Consider the following 27596-nt stretch of genomic DNA (forward strand, 5'->3'; position numbering starts at 1 on the left):
ATCTAGATTAAAACGCACGGATTTACAGTACATTGGTATGTCTATTTCCCTCTCTTCCCCATGCCCCTTTCCCATTTAACCCTTCGGTACATAAGTCATCGTCTCTTCTCTATGATCTCGCTCTTTGTCTCCGACCTTTCCAAACCCCTCCCCGGACCTTCCCCCAAGAGAAGGCTAATTAGACCACACGCATCTCCATCTTGAATTACCAGTTCGTTCATTTGCAAGTGTTTTTTCCTGGCTTTTCTCACATAGTATCATTACATGAGGTGGACCCCTTATCGTCAGGGCAACACGGAGTGAAAGAGTGACACATGCACACACAAAATACAACTTTTTTTTTTAATGTTTTTATTTTTATTTTTGAGACAGAGAGAGACAGAGCATGAGCAGGGGAAGGGCAGAGAGAGAGGGAGACACAGAATTGGAAGCAGGCTCCAGGCTCTGAGCTGTCAGCACAGAGCCCGACGCGGGTCTCGAACTCACACTGTGAGATCATGCCCTGAGCCAAAGTCGGATGCTTAACCCACTGTGCCACCCAGGTGCCCCACAAAATACAACTCTTACCTGTACTTGTTCTGACCCCATTGTGATCTTGACTATCTTCGCTCTTAGGGTTCAAAAGAATGTCAAGCATTCCACAGTTCTGCCACTTTCTCTCCTGGTTGGGCTCTGCCTTTCTTAGGTTTGCCTATTTCACAGTCTTTTTTTCTGAATAATTTAACTACTTTTTTTTCCCTACCAACTAGCCTTATTGCCTTTCCCTTTCTGTAGAACACATTTCTTTACAGAGTAATAACCCCTTCTCCAGGAGAAAGGACAGATCCTCTAAAGTCAGGCTTCAAAGAATTAAGAGGGAGAAAGAGTCGGAGTTTCCCTCCAGGTAGTAACACCTCTGTTTAGTCTTAAAGGATGAAGGCTACCATCCAATAAGGCCTCAGGCATTGCAGCTGGAGGGACCGCAGAAGAAGCTCCATTTTGCTAGAACTAGAAACCCAAGATGGAGCTCAGCATCAGAAGGGGCTGGGTCAGCGTGCAGCTGGAAGAGAGATGACGGGCCTCCCGCCGAGAATTTGACTTTCATCCTGATGCTTTCGTTCGCGACACAGGCAAATTGGGGGCCAATTCCATCTTTTGGTCCGTTCAGAGTTTCAGAGGACAGGAATCACAGCTTCTATTTCAGTTGTCAGAAAGTCAAATGCTGGGACCAGGCAGGGACCCTACGGAAGTCAAGAGTTTTTGGTACGTTTTTGTAAAACCTCATGTGGCCCCCATACTATCTTTCATTCCCCACTTATCCTAGAGATATAGGTATACAGAATCAGTTCTCTTTGATAAAATGAACTATATACATGTAATGACAAATGGCTGCTGATATTCGACCTAAGTCCTGGGAGCAATCGAATGCGGGGGAAACACAGTGAAACTGACACTCCACAGGGTAGCCTTACTCCACAACAGCCAACTGCTATCTCCTGGGAAGATATGACCAGCATTGCCAGGGCTCCCGATTCCTCAATCCTCGAAAGAAGTTGGGCATCTGTATTCGCACGTAAAGTTGGTCTGGTTCTAAAGACTGGCTTGCATTTAAACAAAACAAAACAAAACAAAAAACACCCTGTAGCCCAGGGAAAACAAACCTACAGAACTTGGCTTGCTAGTTTGCAACCTCTGTGCTACTTTCTTTAGCTTTTCCAACAGCGCGCCATCACCACGGGGATTCCATAATGTTTACTGGGTGGATGAATGGCAAGATGTGGGTCGTTCTCTTTCCTGCTCCAAAGTCAGTTCCCTAGCCTTCTGAGTCAGGGACCTGACTCGTGACTTTGCCAAAGTCGGATGCTTAACCCAGTGAGCCACCCAGGTGCCCCTAAGCGTCAGACTCGTGATTCTGGCTCAGGTCATAACCTCAGGGTTCGTTGGTTAGACCTGCGGCACTTCGGGCTCTGAGCTGATAACGTGGACCCTGGTTGGGATTCTCTCCCTCCTTCTTTCTCTGCCCCTCCCCACTCATGTGCTCTCTCTCAAAATAAATAAATAAACTTTTAAAAAAAGGAATTCAAAAATGTTAGACATTAAATGATTCTATTTGAAAACTCATTTGCAGAAAATAAGTTTATAAGTTTATAAGGTAATTTATACCGTGTCCATTAAAATCACTTCTCTATTATGTAAACGTTGAAAATTAAGATAAAGAGTAAATAATTTCATATATACGCATGTACTTTAATCAGTTTTTTTCCAAATAATGCATTTTTTTTCAACGCAGTGTTCCTTTTTAGACGTTTTCACAACAAATTGGGGCGCCTGGGTGGCGCAGTCGGTTAAGCGTCCGACCTCAGACAGGTCACGATCTCGCGGTCCGGGAGTTCGAGCCCCGCGTCGGGCTCTGGGCTGATGGCTCAGAGCCTGGAGCCTGTTTCCGATTCTGTGTCTCCCTCTCTCTCTGCCCCTCCCCTGTTCATGCTCTGTCTCTCTCTGTCCCAAAAATAAATAAAAAACATTGAAAAAGAAATTTTAGACGTTTTCACAACAAAAAAACTTGGAATTCTTTCAAGGTCTTTTTTTTAACGGAAGTATAGTAGACACACAATGTTACATTAGTTTCAGGTGTGCAACATAGTGATGCAACAAGGCTTTAATTTCTTTTGTAATTAAGAAAATTGAGAGACCCACAAGAAGAGTGACCAGGATAGAGGGGCTTTTTTCATGAGTTAATATTAAATGTAAAAGGAAAATAATTCAGCAGAACTATTTGTGCAATCAATTGGATTTTGTGCAATTTGAAAGACCTTTAAATTTTGGTTGATTTTGTTCAAAATAACCTGGCAATGTTCAGTCCAAGCATTAACAAATGGGGGGCCCAAACGTCCATATTTCAGAGTGGTAGGTAATTGCTGAGAACAGAGCTTACAAGCATTAAGACCTTGATGTCTATGTAGAACAAAGCACAGAAGGAACGGAGCAAACTATATCATGAGAACTCCAGTGGCGTACAAGATTTCATTTTGGAACTCTGAATATTTTAGGGTAATGTTGTGCATGTGTAATTTCATGAATTTGTTTTATAACACAAATTTCTGGATGGCCCATTGGCTAAGGGTCAGACTCTGCATTTTGGCTCAGGTCATGATCTCATGGTTCATGAGATCGAGCCCCGTGTCGGGCTCCACACTGAGCATGGAGTGCTTGGGATTCTCTGTGTCCCTCTCTTTTCCCCTCCCCTGCTCACATTCTCTCTCTCTCTCTCAAAAATAAACATTAAAAAATTTTTTTAAATAAAAGAAAATATGTCTAGCTTTTATATTTAAATGTCCTCCAAAAACTTCATATCAATTTTTACTAGCAAATACTTTTTTAAAAACTGCCTCTGAGTTAAAAAATTATGCCCAGGGCACCTGGGTGGCTCAGTTGGGTAAGCGTCCCACTCGGTTTCGGCTCAGGTCACGATCTCACTGTTCCGGATTCGAGCCCCGTGTCGGTCTCCCCACTGACCACGAGGAGCCTCCGTGGGATTCTCTCTGTCTTTCTCTCTTTTCTGCCCCTCCTCTGCTCTTGAGTGCATGCGTGTGCGCGCTCTCTCAAAATAAGTAAAATTTAAAAAAAAATTATCCTCAAAACGGGATTTCTTTTGCTCAGTCTCCCCACACCTACCAGTCACATGACTCAGTCCAGCAGAATGAGTAAAGGGTGGAGAAAGGCCACGCATACATTCAGGGGAAATTCCTTCCTCCAACACATCCTACAGTCCAGCTTTTTTTTTTTTTTTTTTATGTGGTGACAATATGGCACTAACATCCCAGACTTCTTTCTTCCCAGCTTGGCAACTCTAAGAGAATGGAAACATCTTTCTCCCAATATCCATGTAACAACCCCAGAGAATATATCTGACTGGTCTTGCTTGAGTCACCTGTCCACCCTAATCCCGATCACTACGGCCAAGGGAATGGTACCTGAGGATTAGCCAAGGCTGAATCCTGCGCCTACCCTTGAGTTGCAGGGTGCAGGACCTATGTCCAAAAGAAAGGGGATGTGAAAATGTGCTGAACAATCTGTAGTGCTCATCATTCTGAATAGCATTCTGAATTTGGAAATACACAAATCCTGTTATATTTGAACTTTAGAACCACCCCATGGTAGACCAAATGAAAACGCAATGGTACCTGTAATTTAGACTGCAGGGCCTGGCACATCATAGGTACTCCATGAATGTTTGACGGGTGAATAAATGGGGCAGAGTAAACAATCCCATGAGCTGGACACTACTCTCCTCACTTTACAGAGAAAACAAGATCAGAGAGGTTAAGGAATTGTGCGAGTTTACACAGCAAACAGAGGATCCGGGATTCAAACCTAGGCCTCATAGGCTGACATCCCTGCCTGGGGGGTTCTTGTCAGGACTGATGATTGTTTTGCACCAGAATTCAGGCACCTGGTGCCCATCAGTATTCTCCTGAGCCACTCCTGAGTTGCCTTTTCTCCCACACCTTAAATACAGAAGGTCTAGACAACAGAATTCTACTCCGGATCTAGACTCTTCCCTTCCAAGAAATTCTCAGACTTTAAGATTCTGATTTAATAGGTTTGGAGTGGGGCTCAGGAGTCTGCATTTTATCCCAGAGCTCTGAAGTGGGAGATCTTGCAGAAGTCTGCACAACCAGCAAATACGACCACCACAGCCTCCAGAAAACAACGCCCTTTTCATTTCCGCCTTCCAAATGCTGCCCAAGTTCCTCTCACTGGTAAAAATCTACCCAGAACTGTTCAAGGAAGGAGACTGTGATGCCTGCCACGTTGACCACACACAGTCCAACACACACACACACACACACACACACACACACACACACACACAGACCCTTCCGTATCCCGTTTCAGGAGACGTACAGAGGGCTGTCCATAGATGATCACTGATTTGGAGTCTTCAGAATTGGGTAGAAATTGCCCAACAAAACCATTTGCCTTCGCTGCATATTACTGCTTCGATTCCAGCTGTAACATTCCTGCCACACGGTAGTTCAGATGTTTCTTACAAGCCTTCCGCTAGGAAGCATGTGCTTCTCTGGAGGCGTAGACCATTTATTTTGATCCCAAATCCATGTACCTGCGGCTCTCACCCGCTGGTCCTGGTTTGATCCCGAAAGCACACACATACCCAGTCTAATCATTATTCAAATGGCAGCCCTTCAAACATTTGAAGTCACTGGTCATGGGGTCTGGAAACTTCTCTTCTCCAGCCTATTACCAATTTTAAATATGTCTCATTGGACATGGCTACAGTCCCTTGACCATCTCAGCTCTCATTTATTTAGTCAATACAATATTTGTTGGGCATCTTTGGTTGCAAGGAACCAAGTGCATTCCAGAGAAAGAACTAGGCAGCTTGAGTTCTGATACTGGCTCTGAGACTTAGCTCAGTGTGTCCCTTGGGGAAATTTATCTCCTATCGACACCATGAAAGGGTTTGCTTAGATTCTCTTAGTTGTGTTCTATGCCTCCTTCTCCTTTTCTCTTCCCTCTAAATCGTTCTGTTTTTTTTTTTCCCTGCTTTTCTGGCCCCTCTGTCTCTTCTCTCATCTTGCACGGTCCCTGTGTTTCACTGATTCTGTTTCTCTTTGTCTCCCTATATTTCCCTAACTCTACCTCCTTCCCGTCTCTCGGTCTACCTCTGTCTCCCGTTATCTTTCTCACCTTGAAGAACAGTGTGTGAACAAGAACTTGTAGGAGGGAAAAATATCAAAACCAGGACAAAGTATCTTTGAGTGAGGTTCTCAGCAGCTGATGGAAAGTTTTACGAAGCCAAATCCAGCCCCATTAGCTGGATCTGTGCATCAGATTCCCAGACCATAGCCTCCTCCGCCAACCTAGCAGGTGATATAAGACCTGGGAGGCCAAGGATACAAAAAAAGTTACTCTGCCAAGAGCTAATGGACTATGAAATGAAAATGCTTGGCCCACCTGCTCCACGTGGCCACCTCACAGTGGGGACCCGCAGCTGGCCCAAACCAATGCTGAGGAAAGGCAGGAGGAAATTTGTCCCGGAACTGAGTCAACAGAAAACACCAAGAGAGTCTGCCAAATGCAAATAGCTCGAGCCAGGATTCTTCCCTCACCTCTGCCATCCAACCCTCCAAATATGCCTACAGTGTGAGGTCCGAAGGACCCCGAAGAGTCAGCAGACCTGGATTTGATTCACAGCTTCGCCACTAATTGACTGTGACCTTGGGTAGGCCACTTCTCCTTTCTGGGCCACCATGTTCTCATCTATAAAGGGAGAAGCACAAATCCCATTAACTAATTCTAGAGTTGCTTTAATTGTAAGGTTGTTGCAAAGGGATTTGGCCAATTTTGTTTCTCTGTAATTTAGTTTCTGCCACCTATCCATAAGCAATTATACTGCCTTTCCTTAGGATGAGGGAGCCAAGCAAGAAATAAACGATGAGAGGGAGCGGAGTTGTGAAAAGACACGTGTTCCTTCATTCTTACAAAGAAACCTAAGTAAGCTACCTAAGAGGCAGGGGCTACAGATTTCTTCTTTGTGCTTCACAGATACTTGATCTACAAAGCACGGCTTCAGATTTCTGCTTTGTCTCTGTTTCAGCATCCTAAATGCACCAATCATGGTGTCAGCCCCTTCTGGCTTCAACTACTGGCCTGCCTGTAATCCTCTGCTCAGGGAAGCAGCACTTCCAGAGTCTTTGATAAGGGAAGGCTTCTGATTGAATCAAGAAGGAAATCCGGCCCAAGAGATTCCATCAGTAGCCTGGTCAGTGACCCTTGGGGGCACCCGGAGCAAAGTACAGAACGAGAGGGAGAATCATCAGCAAAACCACAGTAAAACTCCCCTGTGAAATTCAGGGTGGAGGTGGTTGAGAGAACTGGCCAGCCACCAAAGAAAGGAGAATGGAGCAGGACTGGAAGAGCCATGGAGGTGCCTAGAGAAAGACCATCTACTTCACGAGCAAGACAGAAATAGGAGTCACTGCATCCAGGTGGCTCCCGGCAGCATCCATCGCACGTGGGCAAATTTCCAACCTTCAGGAACCCGTTCAATGGTCTCGTTTTCTTATGGTGGCCCGAGGAAGAGTGTGGCTGGCAACCCAAAGAGTCTCACCAACACACTTGGGTGAGAAGGGCATTCAAGCCCCGGGCACTGGCACTAAATTCCTTAAAAGTTTAAGCAGATAAGTAGCCAGTGACATTGGTGTGACCTCTGAAAATGTACACAAAATTGTACCTCTGGTGGGGCGACCTAGAGAAATTGGCAGCTTCCCCCAAACCTAGAAGACCTTCGTGCAACAAGTGTAAAAGAAACCCTATAGGCCATTAGTGCATTCAACTCTCCAACCTACACTGAAGTGACCGGGTTTTTTTTCGAATTAAACAAAAACAAAACATGCAAGTGAAAAGTTCAAATCTCTTAAGAAGGAGAAATGTGTTTGCCCAGGGTTTCATTAACAGCTGCCCTGTAGGCCTTCCAGTCACATTCCTCGTCTCTTGGGGACAGGGCTGCAGTGAGATGCAGTGGAATATACCCTACGTTTCAAAAATCGGACACACTCGGTTGTGTGACACTGGGTGGCAATTGTTTTCGTCCCACTTTCAGGAGGCTGGCTTCCCTTGGCATTTTGCTCCCCCCACCCTTCCAGTCTTGCAATCCCCGCTGAAATATTCTAACTCCCTGGCAGCCAGGAGGGTACGAGGGAGGACACGTGACCTTGGGCAGCCAAGCAGAGGACCCAGTTCACCGGAGCACCGTTTGGGGCCTAGGAGCAAACAGGTAACTTAAGCAAAGTTCATCAGAGTCATTCCTTAGGGTTGCCCAGAGTCAAACCTTTGGGTTGGAACTGGAAGAAATGAGGCCTAGCTTTTCAGGTCACAAAACTGGTAATATATGAAATGAGGTTTTCTAGTAGGTGACTTCCCTCCATAAGGGAGGGGATAGTTGGAGAAGGAGAGAAGAACAATGAGGGCGTGAGCAAATTATCTTGCTGGAGTCCCTAAAGTATGGGGCCACCATCAGATGCACTTTTAGGCATCATCATGCACAGAATTCTGTTTCTTCTGTTCCCTCAATACCTCTCTATGAAGAGCGGAACTTTACCTCTATACGTCCACAGGTGCTCTGCTTCAGGTAGATAGAGGATAGGTAGAGCCGTAGATATAGAGATATAGATAGTACAGATATGTGTTCTCCTCTGTATAAATGGGAAAGGGTAGATATAGAAGACTATGGGTTGACCAGATAGTTTCAGGAGATGGAAGCTGAACCAAGAATAAGAAGGAGCGAAAGAAGGAACGAAATCCTGCCATTTGTAGCAACGTGGATGGAACTGGAGTTGCAATTCTAGTTCCACAATACTGGACAGTGTCATGCTAAGTGAAATAAGTCCGGCAGAGAAAGACAGATACCATATGTTTTCACTCATATGTGGATCCTGAGAAACTTAACTGAAGACCATGGGGAAGGCGGGTGGGGGGGGGGGGGGAGATATTACAGAGAGGGAAGGAGGCAAACCAGAAGAGAGTCTTAAATACTGAGAACAAACTGAGGGCTGATGGGGGGGTGGGGGAGAGGGGGAAGTGGGTGATGGGCATCGAGGAGGGCACCTGTTGGGAGGGGCCCTGGGTGTTGTATGGAAACCAATTTGACAATAAATTATATTTAATATAGAAAAAAAAAAGACGGACTGATCATCCAGGCTGGTGGTCAAACACAAAGCCTGGGTAGAAAGCAGATTCCAAAAAGTGTTACAAGATAATGCATTGGCCTAAAGTATCCAGAGGAAGGCTGACTGGGCACACTGAGGGTGCTTTCTCCAGAAAGATAAGCCTTGGAAGAATGAGTCCAGTGGCCATGAAATGGAAGGAAGAAATAACTGGAGTAGGGTACCCGGTGACTAGGACTTGATGGTCACGGGAGGTAACGGGAGGAGGTAGAGAAGGGAAGGAGAACGGGAGGAAGACTTCTTTTTGCACCGCTGGGCCTCAGGTTCTGTTCACTGATGTTGCAGATCACAAGGTCACGGGAGAGACAAAGTCCTCAAGTGGGCATAACGTGACGGCACCTCCTGATGCACTGACCGCTGCTAATTATCAGGGAGGCTAGAGGACCACCTTTGGATGCCCAGGAAAATAGCCTTCTGATAAAATTGGACTTGCTGCTCATGACTGGAGGTCATCCGTCCGCCCGACCTGTAGCATCCGTCCGCCCGACTTGAATCGACCAGCACGAGTTCAAGTCAGGCGAGACCACAGTAGACTTCTCAACCATCCCAGCTTATTTGAACTGAAACTCCGTGACCTGTAAGGACCAGATTTTGAATCCCAGCACCCTATTTTCCATATGCGTGACCTTGAACAAGTCAATGCAGCTATTCGTCTGCATCAGGGCAACAATCAGACCCGAGAGCACTCTGGTGAAGAGTGAAGACACCATACGTAGCCCAGGCCAGGCACAGAGCTAGCCAACAGGGACCACTGGTTCCCTTCTTCGAGAGCTGTGCCTTTCCCACTGGGCTGAGTGTTTCAGAAGGCAAGGACAATGCCTTAGTCGCTTGCCACTCACATTTTCTGCTCATAGTAAGTGCCAAATCATTTTGAGTTGTTCATGATGACACTGGGCGCAAAAAGCAACCGCCTAAGAATAGAGGACAGGACAGTAAGAGGAACCGTAAAAAGGCATTTTTTAAAAAATGTACTTATTTATTTTGAGGGAAAGAGAGAGTGGGCATGAGTGGGGGAGGGGCAGAGAGAGGGAGAGAGAATCCTAAGCGGGCCCCGCGCTGTCAGCACGGAGCTCAATGCGTGGCTTGAACCCACAAACCAGGAGATTTCAAGCTGAAATCAAGCATTGGACGCTTAACCGTCTGAGCCACGCAGGTGTCCCAAAAGGCATTTGGGATTTAGGCAAAGGATTTCGGCCATTAGATCGTCATCAAGTTTGAGGAGGGGAAAAAAGATGTCAACCAGTTTCAAGGGTATCTACGTATCCCCAAACTCATCTAGTTGTACACGCGAAATATGTACCACCTCAGTCATTTTTCAAAAATCCTCCATCTTTGCCTTACAACAAAAACACACACACACAAATACATAAGCATAACAAAAGCCCTAAATAAGAAAACGAGCAAAAATAGAAGTAAAATCATGACAAGCGTGTATTTTTCGATACACTCCTGCCAGAACTGTAGGAGAACGGAGCAAAGCTGCAGATGTGATTCTGTCATTTTTTTCGTGGTGCTTTATAGGGCACAGAGCACTGTCTCAGATGTCAGTGGGTTTGTCCCTCGCAAAGAAAAATAAAGTAAAAATAAAAGACGGGGGATGCCGCCCGGCTCTTGATTTCAGCTCAGGTCATGATCCCAGGCATGCCGGGCCAGGCATCGAGCCTGCTTAAGATTTTCTCTCTCTCTCCCTCTGTCTCTCCCTCACTGCCTCTCTTGTGCATCATGCACGCTCTCTCTAAAATAAAGTCAGGCAATAATCAAAGATGGGGGCACCTGGGTGGCTCAGTTAGTTGGGCTTCCTTCCGCCTTCAGCTCAGGTCATGATCTCGCTGGTCAGAGTTCAAGCCCCGCGTCGGGCTCTGTGCTGACAATTCAGAGCCTGGAGCCTACTTCAGATTCTGTGTCTCCCTCTCTCTCTGCACCCCCCCTCCCCACTGCTCACACTCTGTCTCTGCCTCTGTCCCTCTCAAAAATAAATAGATAAATAAACATTAAAATTTTTAAAAAATTAATAAAAGATGGGTGAGAGCAGGGATGTTTAGTCTATACCAAGGTTATCAAAGTTTACCTTCTCATTCGTTATAAAATTAAAACATGTTTAACCACCCCAAGTTTCTATACTTCTCAAAAACATCGGGGCGCCTGGGTGGCTCAGTCGGTTGGGCGTCCGACTTCGGCTCAGGTCACGATCTCGAGGTCCGTGAGTTCGAGCCCCGCGTCGGGCTCTGTGCTGACAGTTCAGAGCCTGGAGCCTGCTTCAGATTCTGTGTCTCCCTCTCTCCCTGCCCCTCCCCCGTTCATGCTCTGTCTCTCTCTGTCTCAAAAATAAATAAACGTTAAAAAAAATTTCAAAAACATCAAATGTACTCTCAGATATTAACCGTTTCTCTGTCGCTGGATACTGGTTGTTTCCAAATGTTTACTGTCACACGTGACTCTTTGATACAAATACATGGGCGGAAGAGCTGTTTTCCACTTTTCCTTTTAGGTTATTAAACGTTTACATCGTCTCCAGAAGGGCTGTGCCCTTTCCTACTCACGTGTACAGATCCCCTGCCTAGAAGGATCACGGGTCAGTAGGACCCGCTCCAAATTAGTTTTCCTGGCTCACCTCAAGCATCGCCTGGCCCATACTTCGAGGCTCAGTAGTGTGATGCTCCCATATCCCCCTCCCCGGTCCCCCAGACCTGATGCTACCATAGTTCTTGTTGTAATGTAGGTTATTTATTTGACTAGAAGCTCTCTGAAAGACCGGTTGAATCAATGCCGTCGTATTTCTCGCGTGTGCTAATCTCAATGGAAGTGAAAGGACTTCCAAGCTGGAATGCACCACAACAATGTTAAGGGCGTCTTCTGTATCCTGAAAGAGCCCCAGTGCAGCCAGGGCGATGGGGAGCACCAGCCAGCATAGCATTCCCCGTGCCTCTCTGTCTCCGTTTCACCCCTGTGCCGTCTGCTCAGAACACGCAGCCAAAAGGCCAAAGCTGACCTCAGCAAACGCCTCCCTGCCTTTTCCTCCCCCGGAGTGTGCTATAGCCGTGGGGAAGGGCTCGCTTGCAGAGAAACGTGAACAGACTCTGACTTCCCAGTAAGATAGGCTGTTATTTCCTGGCCCTTCTAGAATCTCAGTAAATCATCCGTTACATAGGCAAGGCCCAACCCTTGGGCCGACAAGCCAACTTTTTTCTGGGTTATAGCGAAGAATGGAAGGAAGACGTGGCCGGCCATATATTGTTTGTCACAGCAAGCCATGCTGACTAGATACATTTTTTTTTTAATGTGTATTTACTTTTGAGAGAGAGACAGAGAGAGACAGGGTGTGAGCGGGGGGAGGGGCAGAGAGAGAGGGAGACAGAATCGGAAGCAGGCTCCAGGCTCTGAGCTGTCAGCACAGAGCCCGACGCGGGGCTCGAATTTGAGGACCGGGAGATCCAAGACCTGAGCCCAAGTGGGAGGCTCAACCGACTGAGCCAGCCAGGCGCCCCTGTGCTGACTAGGCTATCGCAAGTATCAGGGTACAGAGATGTATAAAGCTCAGAGCCTGCCCTCCAAGATCTAGGGCCTGATGGGCAGAAGGTGGCTTGCTGAAAAACCTTTGACAAGTGGCAGGTGGGCGGGGCCCCGTTTCACAGCAACTGCCAGTGTCTGGGGGGAGAACACACTTACCAGGGCCGATCGCATTATTCGATTCTCATTCGCTCTCAACCCGCGCTTGGATGCCATCTCAACTGTCCTGGAACAGCCCCCCGGGATCAGCGTGTGCGTTGGACTTTTGCTTACATCAGCCCCGGGACTAAAAGCCGCATGTTTCAGAGCAGTTACAGAAAAGTCTCCGAACAGAAAACTTCAAACGTCGAGCCAGAGGCTGTTTTTTGTAACACTGATGAAATTTCATCTTCAGGGTTCTTTGCTCACACGTGCTCCTTCTAAATATATGTATCTTTGCATAGCTAATTTTGTATTTCGAATTTTGTATGCTGGTTTGTTTTTTTTTTTTTTGTTTTCTGTTTTTTTTTAAAGAGACCAGCCTAAACTGTATCAGCTTGAGACGCTCTCCCTGTTTGATCTTGTCAGTGTTTCTTTTTTTTTCCTTTAGGGCCCGCAGCAGACTGTAAAGTACCTTAGCCACTGTTCTTTCCCGTGAAACACCGGATCTTGCTCAAACACGGACTCTGGCTCCGTAGGTGAGGGCGCGGGGCCTGAGACTTCGTTTCTAACAAGCCCCAAGCGATGCCAATGCCCGCGTGGACCACACGTTATTGTAGCAAGTTCTTCCAACAGGGTCTACACAGAATCACCCCGTAGGGTCCAGCAGAGTTTTTCCTTGGACAGACACCCTGTGTGAGCTTACTACCTCTCTTGCCGCTGCGTGCGGCTAACTACCAGCGTTGCGTTCCATCCTGTCTCGTGCTAACCCTGTCTTCACCGCCTTCCAACCCAACCGGATCAGATTCCCAGGTTCCCTCTTCCGTGGAGGCCACTTGGTTAGAGTCAGACCTGATACTAAATCATGACGGGGTCAGGGCGCTTGGGTGAAAACGACAGATCTCATTTCACGCGGTGAAAGCAGAGAAAAACCGATTATAGGGCACGAAGTACCTTACAGAAGTCCTAGGCGGTGAGCATAGATGTATTCTAACAGGAACAACGAAGCCAGGGGACACGAACGATTTCTCTTCTGGAGACCCTGCGGTTCAGCTGTCTACCGCTCAGGGTTTATGATGCTAGAGACCAGAAGGCAAGTCAGTCCTCAGATCCTGGAGAACCGAACACGCTTACCCACCGCGCGTGTCAAAAGCTGCGATTTCCCTGCCTCGGCTGACACCTCAACTGGTCCGGTACAGAAGCTGGGCGGCACAGGAGCCCCAAAATGTAGCGTTTGGCTCCCTACACGGGACGGGAAGACAGGCTCGAAGGGGATTCGAGTGGATGTTGAATGGGCCGGTCTGCAGAAGCTGGACACTCAACCAATGTTCTAGAATAAATGAATGGATGTAGTCTGATTTCCTTTGTTCACTCGTGGCCCCTGATCTCCATGATAACATCACCTGACAAGGGCCTTCGACTTACTCCGCGCTCACTCTGGCTCTACCCCCACGTGACTATTCATCTCTAAACTCCATCACCCACAGACGACGGTGTCCGGGTCCCTTTAGTTCAAACTCTCGGGAGAGAGAAAGGGTTTCCACTGGCCAGTAAGTCCGTTCTTCCTGGGTCACGTGTCGATCTCACCTTGGCTATTACAGAGGTGGAAATGGTAAAAATCCCATATCCTCAACCTGCCTTTTCTCCCGGGAAGGGGAATTTCCGAAAGAAAAGGACTTTGAAGTACCAAAGTTACCCTGGAGGCTGTCAGCTATAACATCTGAGCTCAGTTTTAAAGGAGGATTAGGGATTCTCAGAATGGACAAAGGAGAAGACCTTTAGAGGCCCCGCAGACAGGCACAAAGGCACAGAGCCTTGAACTAGCTCATCAAGCATTTTATGATGAACCGGGTCTTTTTTTTTTTCCCCACTGAATTCCAAATATCTTTGCTAATATTTGCCTTTCCCAAAACTTGCAAAGCAAATATTGGCTCTCTTTCCACAGCGTATACTGAACTTAAAAAAAAAAAAAAAAGGTAACTCTTATCTCTACCCTGTTCCCTTCATCTTTCTACTTCTTCATAAGCCTCTGACAATTCGGAGGCACATTATATAACTTCATTAAGAGTTTCTCCGTTAGGGGCGCCTGGCTGGCTCAGGGGGTGGGGCGTGCAACTCTTGATCTTGGGATCATGAGTCCGAGCCCCACACTGGGGGTAGAGTTTACCTATAAAAATAAAAAAATAAAATAAGAGAAGGTTTAAAAAAAAAAGTGTCTCCATCTATAACACGGGGACCCCTGAACCTACTTCTAGGTTATCGTGAGAAGCAAATCGAATGAGGCATGTGAAAATACACATTGAACCCTAACACTCCTGCATCGATGGCAGTGATGGAGATGGTGACGGTGGCTCTAGCCCAGACTTTTCCAATGCCTCTTGACATTTCCCGGTTACTCCCTGTGTGTCCCTCAGGCAGCAAAGGATGCGAGGCAGGATGTGGCTCTAAGGAGCATCACGGCTTCCACCTGTGCTGGCTCAGCGGGTCTGCTACAAAGCTCGGGCCCAGATGCCAGCGTCTTCACCTCTCAGCCCTCAGTGGGGCCTCGTGCCCACTCAGCCCTTATTCCTGGGACGGCCGCAGCTGCTCACCACAGAACAACCTAAAATACAGTCTAGGCTAAGCTGCGGCCAGCACACGTGCTTTGGGCTGCTACTGAGACTCAAGGACAGTTAAAGCTGGAAGGACCTTACATGCTCTAACCTTGCCCAAACTCCATCTTGTCCGTTCCCAGCCAACAGCACCAGCAGTTAGTTACTCAAGCCAAAACTCTGATATCTGTCTTTCTTTGCCCATCTTCCCCATGCCCATCAGCAAGTTCTTTTAGCTCTGCCTACAAAGTATATCCCAAATATAATCACTTATTGAAAACTCCATTGCTGCCCCCTAGTTCAAGTCAAGCTGTCATCTTGCCTGCACTGTTGCAATGCCCCCCAAACTAGTCTCCGTTGACCCCCTTGCGTGGTAATCCATTCTTGGGAGAGGCTAGGGTGGCCTTCTTTTTTTTTTTTTAATTTTTTTTTTGTAACGTTTATTTATTTTTGAGACAGAGAGAGACAGAGCATGAATGGGGGAGGGGCAGAGAGAGAGGGAGACACAGAACCGGAACCAGGCTCCAGGCTCTGAGCCGTCAGCCCAGAGCCCGACGCGGGGCTCGAACTCACGGAACGTGAGATCGCGACCTGAGCTGAAGTCGGACGCTTAACCAACTGAGCCACCCAAGCACCCCTAGGGTGGCCTTCTTAAAACAAAACCAGCTCAGAGGGTCCTTCTGCTTAGAACTCTGCCATGGCATTCTATTGTACTTAGGTCAAAATCCATGATCTTTTCCATGGCGGACCCTTCCTCTCTTTCTGGTATCCCTCTTTTTCCCCACCTTCCAACCACATTGTCTTCTTCTGTTTCTCAAACAGGCAGAGCCCGTTATAGCCTCAGGCCTTTGCACTTTGCACCTTTTTTTGCTCCATCTTGCACAGGGTGGGTACTCACTAGGGGTTTGGGATGGATGGATGGATGGATGGATGGATGGATGGATGAATGGGTGGATGGATGGAAAATAAAGTGATATCTTATAACCTCTATGGTTTTGTTCTCACAAATAGCACTATTTGTGGACTGGAAGCTTTGAGGAACTTGGATCAATAAAGTCAAGGGAAGTCAGAGGATTGGGGAATCCAATTTTTAACAATGTTGAGAACGAGAGGCCAGATGTCAGGCAGCTTCTCATTTGGCCTGGCAGTTATGGGGAAGATATTGAGATCTTTCCAACCAGAAACCAGAGCCTTCCCTGAAGGGAAGAATTTGTTAAAGCCAAGGTAAGTCAAGACAGGCTCGAGGGCATGGACTTTCTCCCCAAACAGCACTTCTGTTTCCTCGTAATAAACCATTAGATTGTAGCCCTGACAATGATGGAAATTCAGAGCCTCTAAGAAGCCATTATTCACCTTCCAATAAAATAAGTGGAAAACACTGATGTCATTCTCAGTTGCAGAAAGCAGATCGGAATGAAGGATCATCTTGAATTGGAGCTTTTACACTTTGCTATTTCTTTCTCTTTCCTTAAGTATAACTTATTTCAAACTAGAACATTTAATTGCCTTCTAGCAATACCTTGAGGCAGGTCACAGACCAGAGAGAATAGTCCTGGATCATAGCAATTATTGGCTCCTGCAAAACCTAACCAAGATCTCACATGTTCTCACCCCCACTCCCTCCCGCTATCTCTCCCCAAATTACAGTGAATCTTGAAGTTGATATGAGATCTTCAGGATGGCCCCTTCAAATGGCAAAGCACCAGAGTTCTCTATTGCCAAATCAACTTCCTTTTTCTCCTTTCGAGAAGCATATTCTTCTTTAACTTCTTAGAGTGGAATGAGAAGTTTAGAGTGCAAAGGAAAAATGAGTAGACTTTGAATCCCTAACTCCACTACTGTCCAGCTGTGTGGCCTTGGAAGAGCTAATTTCCTTCCAAGGAATCATGTGTGGGAGAAGGAAACAGCAGGGCTAGGAGAGAGAAATATGAGAGACCATATGTAAGGGCACATAACATGGTTCATGGCATGTAGCAGGTGCTTAAGAATATATCCTTCCTTCCCTCCACCCTAATACTAAGTATTCCTTTCAAAACCCAAGCACAAGCCCAGATGTATGGTCAGGTATAGAAGAATAGGTGATAGATTATATAACTTCTCTTTGCCTTAATCTCCCTTCTGTAATAATACAACTGTCTACATAGGATTATTGTAAGCATCCAGATGAGTTATATGTGACATACTTATAACAGTGCCCAGATCGTAGCAAGTCCCTTATAAGTGTGAGTTAGGATTATAGGACAACCTCACTTTATTGAAATGCCCACCTGTTCTGTTGTCTGTCTTTCACTTGGATCATGAGTATTCTTCTGTAGCCCAGGGGCCTCAGCACACACTTGGGGTAAGGTAAAGTCTTTTCTGGGTAGGGCTTAATGATGCCGGGAATAGCCAATCTAGTGATGGAAGTCAAGCTCAAAGTGGAAAGGAGCAGGAATGCCCTTTTCTCAGTAGGTCTTGGGCTTTCTTGGAACTGGATTTCAGGGAGTCTAGAAGTCTGAGCTGTGCTCCTAAATTATTATCACAAAAAATAGGTGTGGGGCAAGGATTGATGGGGCCCCAGAGTCTCAGACAAGCATGCCAAATTTTACCATTCAGGTTACCTAGCTTTGGGTTGTTCTCTGCCTGTATCCTTCTTGTTATTTTTCAGCTAGCCAGGGTAAATGGCCACTGTCTTAAATACCAGCTCCATTCTGCAGGCAGAAGTTGTTTTATTAGCTGAGGACTGAGAAAAAGTCTGAGGCTGCATCTGGGTTCACCAGGAAACACGGCCAGAATTGACTGGCATCATCAGCCAGGTGTAGAAGATCAGAGAGGGGAACACATGGGTCCACTGGCCTGGTCTTCTTTGGTCTGGGTAGTCCTGCTTCAGGGCCCTGCCTCAACCCTCCTGCAGCATCAGAAGCGAAGAAGTCGCCAAACAAACAAAACAATTCATGTGACTCAGCCTGACCTGATAGGGGCCCGTCTCTCCATCAAAGAATAGTTCTATCACGTTTTTCAAATTAATCTTCTCAACCAATGCATGACGGATCCAGTCACTAAGACAACCGGTGAAGAGTAACCGATATTCTTTCACACCACAGTCTCTGCGTGTACCTCTGCATTCAGACCAAAGTACCAGGGAAAGTGTCCCGGGAAGAGCCCAGGATGTCACATTCTTGGCTTTTATGTTTTAAAGAGCCACAAGGCGGGGCTCAATCGGAGAGACGGAGCGCTCAGTAGGAGCATGCACTTCGGGCTGGCTGGCTTCAGACAGTGCTGGCCCTGCCACTGGACCCACACGTGGGCAAGTCACTTAACCTCTCCATGCCTCGATTTGTTCAGACATCAGGTGTGTAAGAATCAGAGTACTTCCCTCAGAGAGTCGTGACCATCATATTAAATACATAAAACACTTGGAATAGTGCCTAGTACATCAATGACAGCTACCGTTATTTTGGGGAATGTAAGCTAAAAGGACTTTTCCTTGCCTGCCACAACTTGACTAAAAAACATGACTGAAAGAAGAAAAATATTCGAGAAGCTATACCAGAGCTAGATACTGACAGAATATTAGAAAGAGAGGGCCTCATCCGATCCTATCGCCCTCCCCCATCTGGAGTCAGCACCAAGGATGAGCAAGGGGTTTCCAATAGAACATCTCGGAAAGACTTGTGGTCCCTTCCGGACACTTGTGCTCTCTCCCCAAGTGGGTACCCAAGAAAGGAAGTGTGTCCCCAGAGTCGATCTCCCCGTTGAGCCAGTGTGGGGCAGGACTAGGCTGGGAGAGGGCCCAAGAGCCCCCTCGGTTTTCCCACAGCCCACGGGAAGTGGAGGGAACAACCCATCCTAATCTTTCCTAGGAACCCACAAAGGGCGAAGCAGGGACGGAAGACAGAGTCCTCTGGCCTGCACGGCCCTCACACTCAGAACAAAGAGATGAGCATCGGCCATCACCAGACCGTAGACAGTTCATCAACGCTGATTTGTGAGACTTGTGAGTCGCAACCTGGGAGGCTGGAGGCTGGCATTTGAAGGGCTGTCCCGTTTGGTTTAGTATGGTATACATCGACACTCAATGTGCAAAATGTGGCGTTCCAGCATGGGTGACTTCTACATGGTGACAACGGTCACTCACGGGAGAAGGCTCCTTCACATCTTTCTCTGCACCACTGAACGGCTGTTTCATTCTGGCCCCCCACCCCTCTACCCACACCCCTTCTTTTTCATGATCTAATTTCCCAAAGGCAACAACCAGTGCCCTCCGCCTCCCCTACAGCACTTGCTCCTGGGCTCAGAACCCTGTGCGTCTATTTCATGGGTCAGAAGTGGCCCGGGCAAGACGTGACGCCTGTGAACAGCGTGGTCCCGGCCTCTCACATGCCTGTTCATCTCTCACCCTCCACACAGGAGATGGGACACAGGAGGGTGAGGGAAAGAAAGCTTGCCACCAACTTCGGTGTTCCCACCACCAGCTGCGTGCTCTGGAACCAATTTGTTTATCTGTGACATAAATGTATTGGACCTCATTGTAGCCAAGCTTCTTGGGAGCTCTAAGAGTCTCTGACTTATTGTCATCCACTCAGCTGCCACTTTACCTTCCCTACGCTGCCCTTGGTCTCCTCTCCCTTTGATTCTTGCTCGTCCGTGCGCTTGGCACTGGGAGTGACCCACAGCCCATCCCTGAGAAAGCATTTTGCCAAACTAGACTCAGAAGAAGAGCTCCCGCCGGCTGCTGCCACCTCCCGCCGTCTCCCGCCGTCTCCCGGTGCCAATCAGCCATGACCACGACATTTGCAGAAGGACATTTTTAGAAGGAGCCCTGTGCAGAGGGATAGGATTGCATAATCACTCTGTTTTAATGAAGGAATGGGGGGGGGGGGAGGGTGGAGAAGCAAGGAAATCTTGGCACAGACACAAGGTTTTAATGAATTGTTGAAGTCAGAACTCTCGGTGTGGAGATTCGAGACAAGATACAGGGCCTGGCAAATTTCTCATTTGCCATGGAAATACGTATGGGAGCACTGGTGCCCAAACAAGATTGTTTTGACTGAATCAACTAGACAGTTAAGTTAGACAGCTGGTCAATTCAATTGACTATTTACTTGTATGGGCTTTTTTTTTTTTTTTTTAAATCTAACTCATTTATCCACTGACTGGCTGCTTATTTTCCTAGATTGGTTGAGTAAACAAGTATATAGGTATCTTTCAAAGGTCTGTTCAAACGTCCTTGTCACTCTGGTTCCAACAGTTAAAAGCGGAAGCCGGTGGAACTCTCTCCTGAAAACTCATAACACTGTCTAAGTTCCTCCCTTGTCACCTATCATTTCTGCCTTGGACTATGTCCCCCTTCTCAGTCCACAAGCTCCTCAACAGCAAGGTCCATGCCTGATTCATATCTGTCCCCTTGACAGTGATGTTTTAATGCCAAGAACATGGTCCACATTTAATAAATGTTTATGAATGAATGAGCGCGTAGAAAGTACCACGTTGGCATAGTGTGAATCTCTTTAGAAAAGTCTTGGGTGCTTATTCCTTTATTCCTGGGTAATTATTCCTTTATTCCTGGGTAATTATTCCTTTATTCAACAATAAATACTGAGAAATTACGAGGTGCCAGCTACTTTTCTAGGTACTGGGAAAACAAGCGATAGGTAAGAGACAAGAGCCCCGCCCCTTGGGCTCACAGGGCACTCAACTGATTTTTTTTTTTTAATGTTTACTTATTTTTGACAGGGAGAGAGAGACAGAGCATGAGTGGGGAGGACCAGAGAGAGAGGGAGACACAGAATCCCAAACAGGCTCCAGGCTCCCAGCTGTCAGCACAGAGCCCGACGCGGGGCTTGAACTCACGGACTGCGAGAACGTGACCTGAGCCGAAGTCGGACGCTCAACCGACCGAGCCACCCAGGCGCCCCTCAACTGATTATTCTTAAACATCAATACCCCCGAAAGGAAGGTCAGGAGGTCTCTGGGAAGACAAAGAGTGTCTCACGGGCACCGGTTTGGGATTCCAGCAAACACAAGGACTCCGATGCCTGAACTTGGGTGGCAGTGCTAATGGCCACTATTTAGTAGAGACCAGTTCTGTGTCAGGCACTGTGCCTGATGCTCCCCATGCGTATGGCCTTTCGTCGTCCAGCTAACCATGGCAGGAGCAGGAAGCCAAGGCTTGGAGAACTTGCACAACTTGCTTTTGGACTCCGTGTACAGATGAAGGAGGGAGAATTTGAGTGTCTCACAAATGTCCAAAAATGGCTTAACTCTGGGGCGCCGGGGTGGCTCAGTTGTGGTTCAAGGGTTCGAGCCCTGTGTCATCGGGCTCTGTGTTGACAGTGCGGAGACCTGCTTGGGATTCTCAGTCTCTCCCTCTCTCCCTACCCTTCCCCTGCTTATGCAGGCACACTCTCTTTCTCTTTCAAGAATAAATAAGTGAATTTAAAACAAAACATTTAAAAAGTGGTTTAACTCTAAAACTCGGAAAGAAAAATGCTAGGTATTACTGTGGTGATTAACGGACGTTTGTAGGATTTTTATTTTTATCTTCTCTCGGTTTTCAGTTTAAAAAATTACCCTTAAGGAACATGTATTAATTTGAAATTTTAAACATAAGCATTAGAGAAAAGTTTTAGCGGTAATGTGGTGATGCTTCTGATAGGGCTCATACAGTAAACAGCAATTTCTTTTTTTAAATTTTTTAATAGAAAAAATTTTGGTAGAATTTGTTGTCAAATTGGCTCACATTCAGTGTGTAAAGTGTGCTCTTGGTTTTTGGGGTAGATTCCCGTGGTTCATCACTTACACACAACACCCAGTGCTCATCAATGGAAATCTACTTGGCAATGAGAAAGAATGAAATCATGCCATGCTGCCGCCACTTGCGGCAACGTGGATGGACCTGGAAAGTACGATGCTGAGTGAAAGAAGTCAGTCAGAGAAGACAGGTATCATATGCTTTCACTCATACGTGGATCTTGAGTAAATAGCAATTTCTAAGGAAAGTTCTGGAAATGGGTGAGTTAGTCCCTAGACTGTATGAGTTAGAACTCACCATGGGACACCAATCCTCTGGATGTTGGACAAATGTAAGTCTCGTTTTTTTAAGTCGTATCTTGAATATTTTCCCCCAAGGAGACCAAGGACAAGAAAAGGGCTAGCCACCTAGTCAGAGTGATAGAAGCAATGCAGGAATGGAGTTTAGGAAGAGAAGAAACAAAAATTAAGATTAGACCTAATTTCTGGTCCAACGTTCTAGAGAACAAGCATGGCGCCTTAGGAAGAGCACAAAGTGACGCAGTCTTGGGACTCAGTTTTCTCATCTATATGATGGGAATAACAGCACCCTATTGCTTAGAAAGAAAAAAGTACCTGCAGTGCCTGGTCCTATTCCTGGCTCATCTTGGGCACCCCCTCTATTCTTTTATTCCAAGCCAGTGTGGACATACCTGCAATAAAGAACAATGATATTCACAACCCACTTCTCATACCTTCCTGATTCTTTTGTGGAAATGGCTTCTGGGGGTTAAAAAAAATAGGGGATGCCTGGCTAGCTCAGTGGGTTAAGTGTCTGACTCCTGATCTCAGCTTGTCTTGATCTTAAGGTGGTTTCAAGCCCCACACTGGGCTCCACACTGGGCGTGCAGCCTACCTTGAAAAAAGATAGGGGAGGCTTCTGGGGAAAACTGTCCCAGCACCAGAAAGATCCCATTCTTCAGAACAAAGAGAAGTGACAGCATCACTTTCTCTTCCAAGGTAAAAATACAAGTGCCTTCGGTGTGACACATCCTGCACTCCAGACTTTGCAAAGTGGCTTTTATGAAGAATTTCCAGAAAAAAAAAAAAATAAAGCCACTCATTCCTTTGACTCTAAAAGATGAAACTTAACGGTGTTTTTTTTACAGGTTCCAAAGAGTCCCATTTCTCCTCTGGCATTCTGCCCACCTCTTTAGAAAATATAAATGCCTGTGCAAGGTTTCGAGGAACATCTCTCCCCTAACCTCTCTGTGAGGTTCTGTGATGCTCCGTAAAAGAACAAGGCTCTCCTGTCCCAACTGGTGGAAGCAAAAAGCCCAGATATGGTAGCCGGCCTGGAAGCTGAATGATACCGGAGACACAGCTTTGTGCATCAGCAGGAAGATTTTCTCCAACGTTCTTGGCCCTGCCAGGATGATGCCTGGGAGACGCCCCGGTCCTTGGTCACCCTTACTCCCAGACACACCTCTGTCTTGTGCTTTATCTACTAAGACAACGTCCCTGCTGCAAGTTCCCCACACATTCCACATGGAAGAGGGCACTGGACATTTTTCCCTCCCCCCCCCCACTTTTGTTACAATCCTTCCGCCAAGGACACTTTCTTTTCTTCTTGGCAAACAAACACCAGCTTGTCTTCCAAGGCCCACCTCCGCCATCACCTCTTCTGTGCAGCCTTCCTCCAAACCCTCAGATCAAATGGATTAACTCCCAACTCCAGGCTCCCACGCTGCCTTTTAATCTGGAACCTCGTCTTCACTGTGCACCATTCTGTTTCGAGAAGCGAGAAGCAGGTGCAGGAGGGAATGAAGGCATTAAGGTTGCTGCTGCGGAAGGCTTTCTCTTCTCTTCACCGTCCTTCTGTATGGAAGATTCTGCCTAGATAGGCTTGGCCTTCTGCCTCCGCCCCTCCCCATAGTGGCGGAGCGAGCGTTGGAGGACAAGTCCATCGGCCCGATGTCTCAAGAAGCTGGAGGGAGCCTCACAAGCACCATGAACATTACTCTTTTGGTCTCTCCTTCTATCTCCTGGGGACCAGCGAGAAGCAGAGATCTGGGTGTCTCCTTTGGATGCTCAGATTTTCCCTCAGACGGGCTCTTCCACGGCCTAGGCTGGAGGAACCAGCAAGTTCATCTTGGCTCTTCAACTAAAGCAACATTCTCCCCAACCACACGTTATCATTCATCAAGAGAGGTTTTGTTTCTCCGTCTTCCTGCCTAGTTTGCCTCATTTTGCAACTGGTTAGGAGGTCTGGTGGGAAGAGAGGACTGCTATATTTTGCAGCCTCTGGAAGAACTGCCTAGACAGGTGGGGGCTCCAGGACGCCCCAATGAACTTACGGCACGTGTCTGTTTTGTCTGCCTGCCTAGCATTCATCCCATGGTGTCGCACCCGCTTGTGACGGGACGCACAGGAGAGGCGACCCGAAATGAAGGCCATCAGCCCAGTTGAGAACAAGACGTAGCTGAGTAAGTAGCTCTTGTGCTCCTGAGACAGGTTCGTGCTGTGGGTATAAGAGGCATTGGTGCACGGGTGGAAATTAAAGCAGCAGTGGGAAATCCCACTCCCCCCACAAAAGGTGCTCCAGTTCTGAGAGCATCAGGCACTTCAATCTGGAAGCTTCCTGGGGGAGCTGCGGCTTTTCTGTGACTTTTTCCATACACGCTGACCTTGCTTTCAAAACCCTGGAGGTGGTGGGCCTCCTTCTCTGGCCTCACAAGGTGCATGCATTTTCCCCCAGGCTCCTTTGTCATCCCTTCGGGTGACAGTCCCCTGATGAGATTCAAGGCCACATGCTGGACATTTTGGCCACACTCCTCAGTGCGTCGCCGACTGACTTCAAGGCAATGTTGACCTGTGCGTAGGTGGCCATCTGCCCCATAATCACACCCTCCCCGCCAGAGACACAACCCACAGCCCGGTGCTCCCGTGATAGTTCTGACGATTGTGCCGCGTCTCAGAGTTACGGAAGCCTCAGTCGGTAACAGTCGCCTGGCGTAAGGACGATGAGTGAGGAGACAGGTTATAAGAGAAGGAGGTAGGAAGTCAGAGACTAACACTAAAGAAATAGAGGAAAGTCACCAGGGCCAAAGGAGAAATTGAAAGCATGCAGTGAATGGGAAACAATCTCACCAAATGAACCAAAACGGAGGCTCTTCCCTATGGCTCCAGAACGTTCATGACCTGACTCCCGCCTAAAATGCCTTGCCACCCCCCACCTCCCGTTTGTAGCATCTTCTATCTTCCCCGTTTTAGGAGAAGCCACAATCCTCAGCCCCGTGGCAGGTGAGGCTTCCACCCTGTTCCTCCAGGCCAAAAAGAGGAAGACGGAGCCTCTTTGTCCCACTTGCTTCACACCCTCCCCTGCACCCCCAAGAGTAGCTAATCCAATTGGTGCCGATCAGAGCCCCAGCCATGTTTCACCGAGGGACCAACGTGCTACAAGTTGTCATTTCACCCACGGTGCAGCCGGCCTCCGGCGCTCCTTCACTGCCTGACTCGGGGTTGTAGGAAGGGCTCCCCTTCTATCTCCACTCCCCCGAGGTGAGCCCGCCTGCTTGGGTCTTCCTTTGGGTGGACAGTGAAGACCTGAGATTGTCTGTGCTTCTTAGTTTACAAGGTAGTCCTGCGATGCTGCAGGGAGTCGGCTGGGCGTCCCCTGCATTAGAAGATCCGCCTCTCCCCCCAGACAGGCTCCAAAGTCTGGATGTGGGGAAGACACATAGCCTACTCCGGCCCCCAGACCACATTCTCCAACACGGTTTACTGGAAAACTTGGACCGTGAGGCTTACGTGGCATTTTCTTGCCGCTCTAATAAGGTATTTCTTTGACCCCCATTCAACTATCATGGGTTTTGACCCAGTTGGGCCACAATAGCTGGGGCATGCCGCAAAACGACCGGGAGGGCTTGCTAAACCACCGATCGCTAGCCATCACCCCCAGAGTTTCTGAATCAGCAGGGCCACGGATGGGGCCTGAGAATGAACATTTCTGACAAGTTCCCGAATGAAGCTGCCAGTACTGACGTGGGGACCACATGCTGAAAGCCATTGGATTATACCCAGGAATGGAGGAAAGGTAGCCAACATCTTTTCATTAATACTGGCCACATTTGTAATTCCTCGTGGAATGAAATTTCTACCCCCCCCCCCCAAATTCCGGGAGGGCAGCGACTTTGTCTATCTTGTTTGCAACTGTGTCTCCGGTGCCTTGCACAAATCAGCAGCTCGGTGATGATTTGTGAATGCATCAGGCCGAGCACCTGCCCTTATTAACGGGGACACCTCGGGGCCCCTGGGTGGCTCAGCCGGTTAAGCCTCCGACTCTTGACTTCGGCTCAGGTCACGATCTCCCGGTTCGTGAGGTCAAGCCCCGCATCGGGCTCTGCACTGACAGTGCAGGACCTGCGTGGGATCCCCTCTCTCCTCGCTCTGCCCCTCCCCCATCTGAGAATAAATAAATAAACTTTCTAAAAAATGAGGACACCTCTATCACACAAGAACACTCAGTCCCGCCACAAGGCAGTGAAGTATTATTACATAGAACCCTCGCAGGAGGTGTGCAGGAACATACCGTAAGGCTTCAGAGAGCTCCCTCTCCAAAGCTGCAGCCTGGACATCATTGCCTCACCTTGTCCATTTGCCTGAAAACACGCCTTCCGCTCAAACTGGAAGAGGAACAGAAGGAGATATTTCCTTGCTTAGCCGGTCACGTGAGGGGGTCTGAGCAGTCAGTGCCTCCCGCTTCCAGCCCTTGGTGAGAAAACAGCGCTCTGCGTTAATTGTTATTAAAGACGATGGCCATAGTGCGCCTCGTAAATTGTCGGCAGGGTTGCTAACAACCCCGAATGCCAATTGTTCATCAGTTTGTTCTGGGTCCGTTGGAATGCGGCTCAAGCTGTGATGAAGGAATGGTCTCAGAAACAAATCAGATTTGGTGCAGGAAGCCACATCTATATTTCATGTGCCTGCTTCTGCAGGACTGGCTCAGTAATTGGTTTAAAAATATCCGTGACATCTGTTGATTCTTCTACTTTTAAGTGCGAGTATTTATCTTTGTCTCTTTTGCAAAACATTATGCTGCAAAGTGGAGAAAGGGGACAAAATGTTGCAGTAGCTACAGCTAAAAAGCTCTGGTCCCTCCCAGCACTCGGAGCTCAGATCGATTTGCTACTCAAGTCTGGCCTAATACAGAATCACAGCTCCCTCAGACCCTTGTGGGAATGAAACAGACGATAAATAAGGACATGGTATGACTCTAAATGAGCAACTCACTCACTTGTTACGTACGGCAATAATTTCCCAGTGTTGAAATGCAGGGGTTTAGGATTCCAAATTTTTACATTTGTATCCCAGAACTAAGGGATCCCACACATTACATTTGTATCCCAGAACCAAGGGATCCCCAAACAAAGCCACGCCCCATCTAGCTTTCTCACTTGGGGAAGTCTTTCTTTTTTTTTTTTTTAATTTTTTTTTTTTCAACGTTTATTTATTTTTGGGACAGAGAGAGACAGAGCCTGAACGGGGGAGGGGCAGAGAGAGAGGGAGACATAGAATCGGAAACAGGCTCCAGGCTCTGAGCCATCAGCCCAGAGCCTGACGCGGGGCTCAAACTCCCGGACCGCGAGATCGTGACCTGGCTGAAGTTGGACGCTTAACCGACTGCGCCACCCAGGCGCCCCTGGGGAAGTCTTTCTGGAAAGTTTCGATTGTGCTCTGGCCAGTAACGTTAGATACAAAATGGGGATGATAGACGGAGCCAGAAGTAGAATCCAGATCTGTCCATGCCTACAGTCTATGCCTGGATGCCTGACTGAATCTTGCCCATTTTCCTATCATAACATTTGACTTTTTCTAGTTCATTTCTAAACGTGCCCATATGTCCTTTAAAATAAAATTC

The 27596-nt window shown here is 47.5% G+C and overlaps 1 long non-coding RNA gene across 8 annotated transcripts in view; it reads right to left on the reverse strand.

Annotated features, from left to right (window-relative positions):
* Nucleotides 1-434: 434 nt before the first annotated feature.
* The window catches only part of LOC102900349, a 131789-nt gene continuing 104627 nt past the window's right edge, over nt 435-27596 (reverse strand). For all 8 annotated transcript variants that reach the window (XR_002152198.3, XR_006592351.1, XR_006592353.1 and 5 more), the window contains 3 exons: nt 26268-26361; nt 22313-22389; nt 435-1220 (listed from right to left, as the gene is read on the reverse strand). This is a non-coding gene — a long non-coding RNA (uncharacterized LOC102900349). The remainder of the gene's footprint in view (nt 1221-22312; nt 22390-26267; nt 26362-27596) is intronic.

The sequence above is a fragment of the Felis catus genome, chromosome F2 (assembly GCF_018350175.1).
Source record: "Felis catus isolate Fca126 chromosome F2, F.catus_Fca126_mat1.0, whole genome shotgun sequence".
Classification (NCBI taxonomy): Eukaryota; Metazoa; Chordata; class Mammalia; order Carnivora; family Felidae; genus Felis; species Felis catus.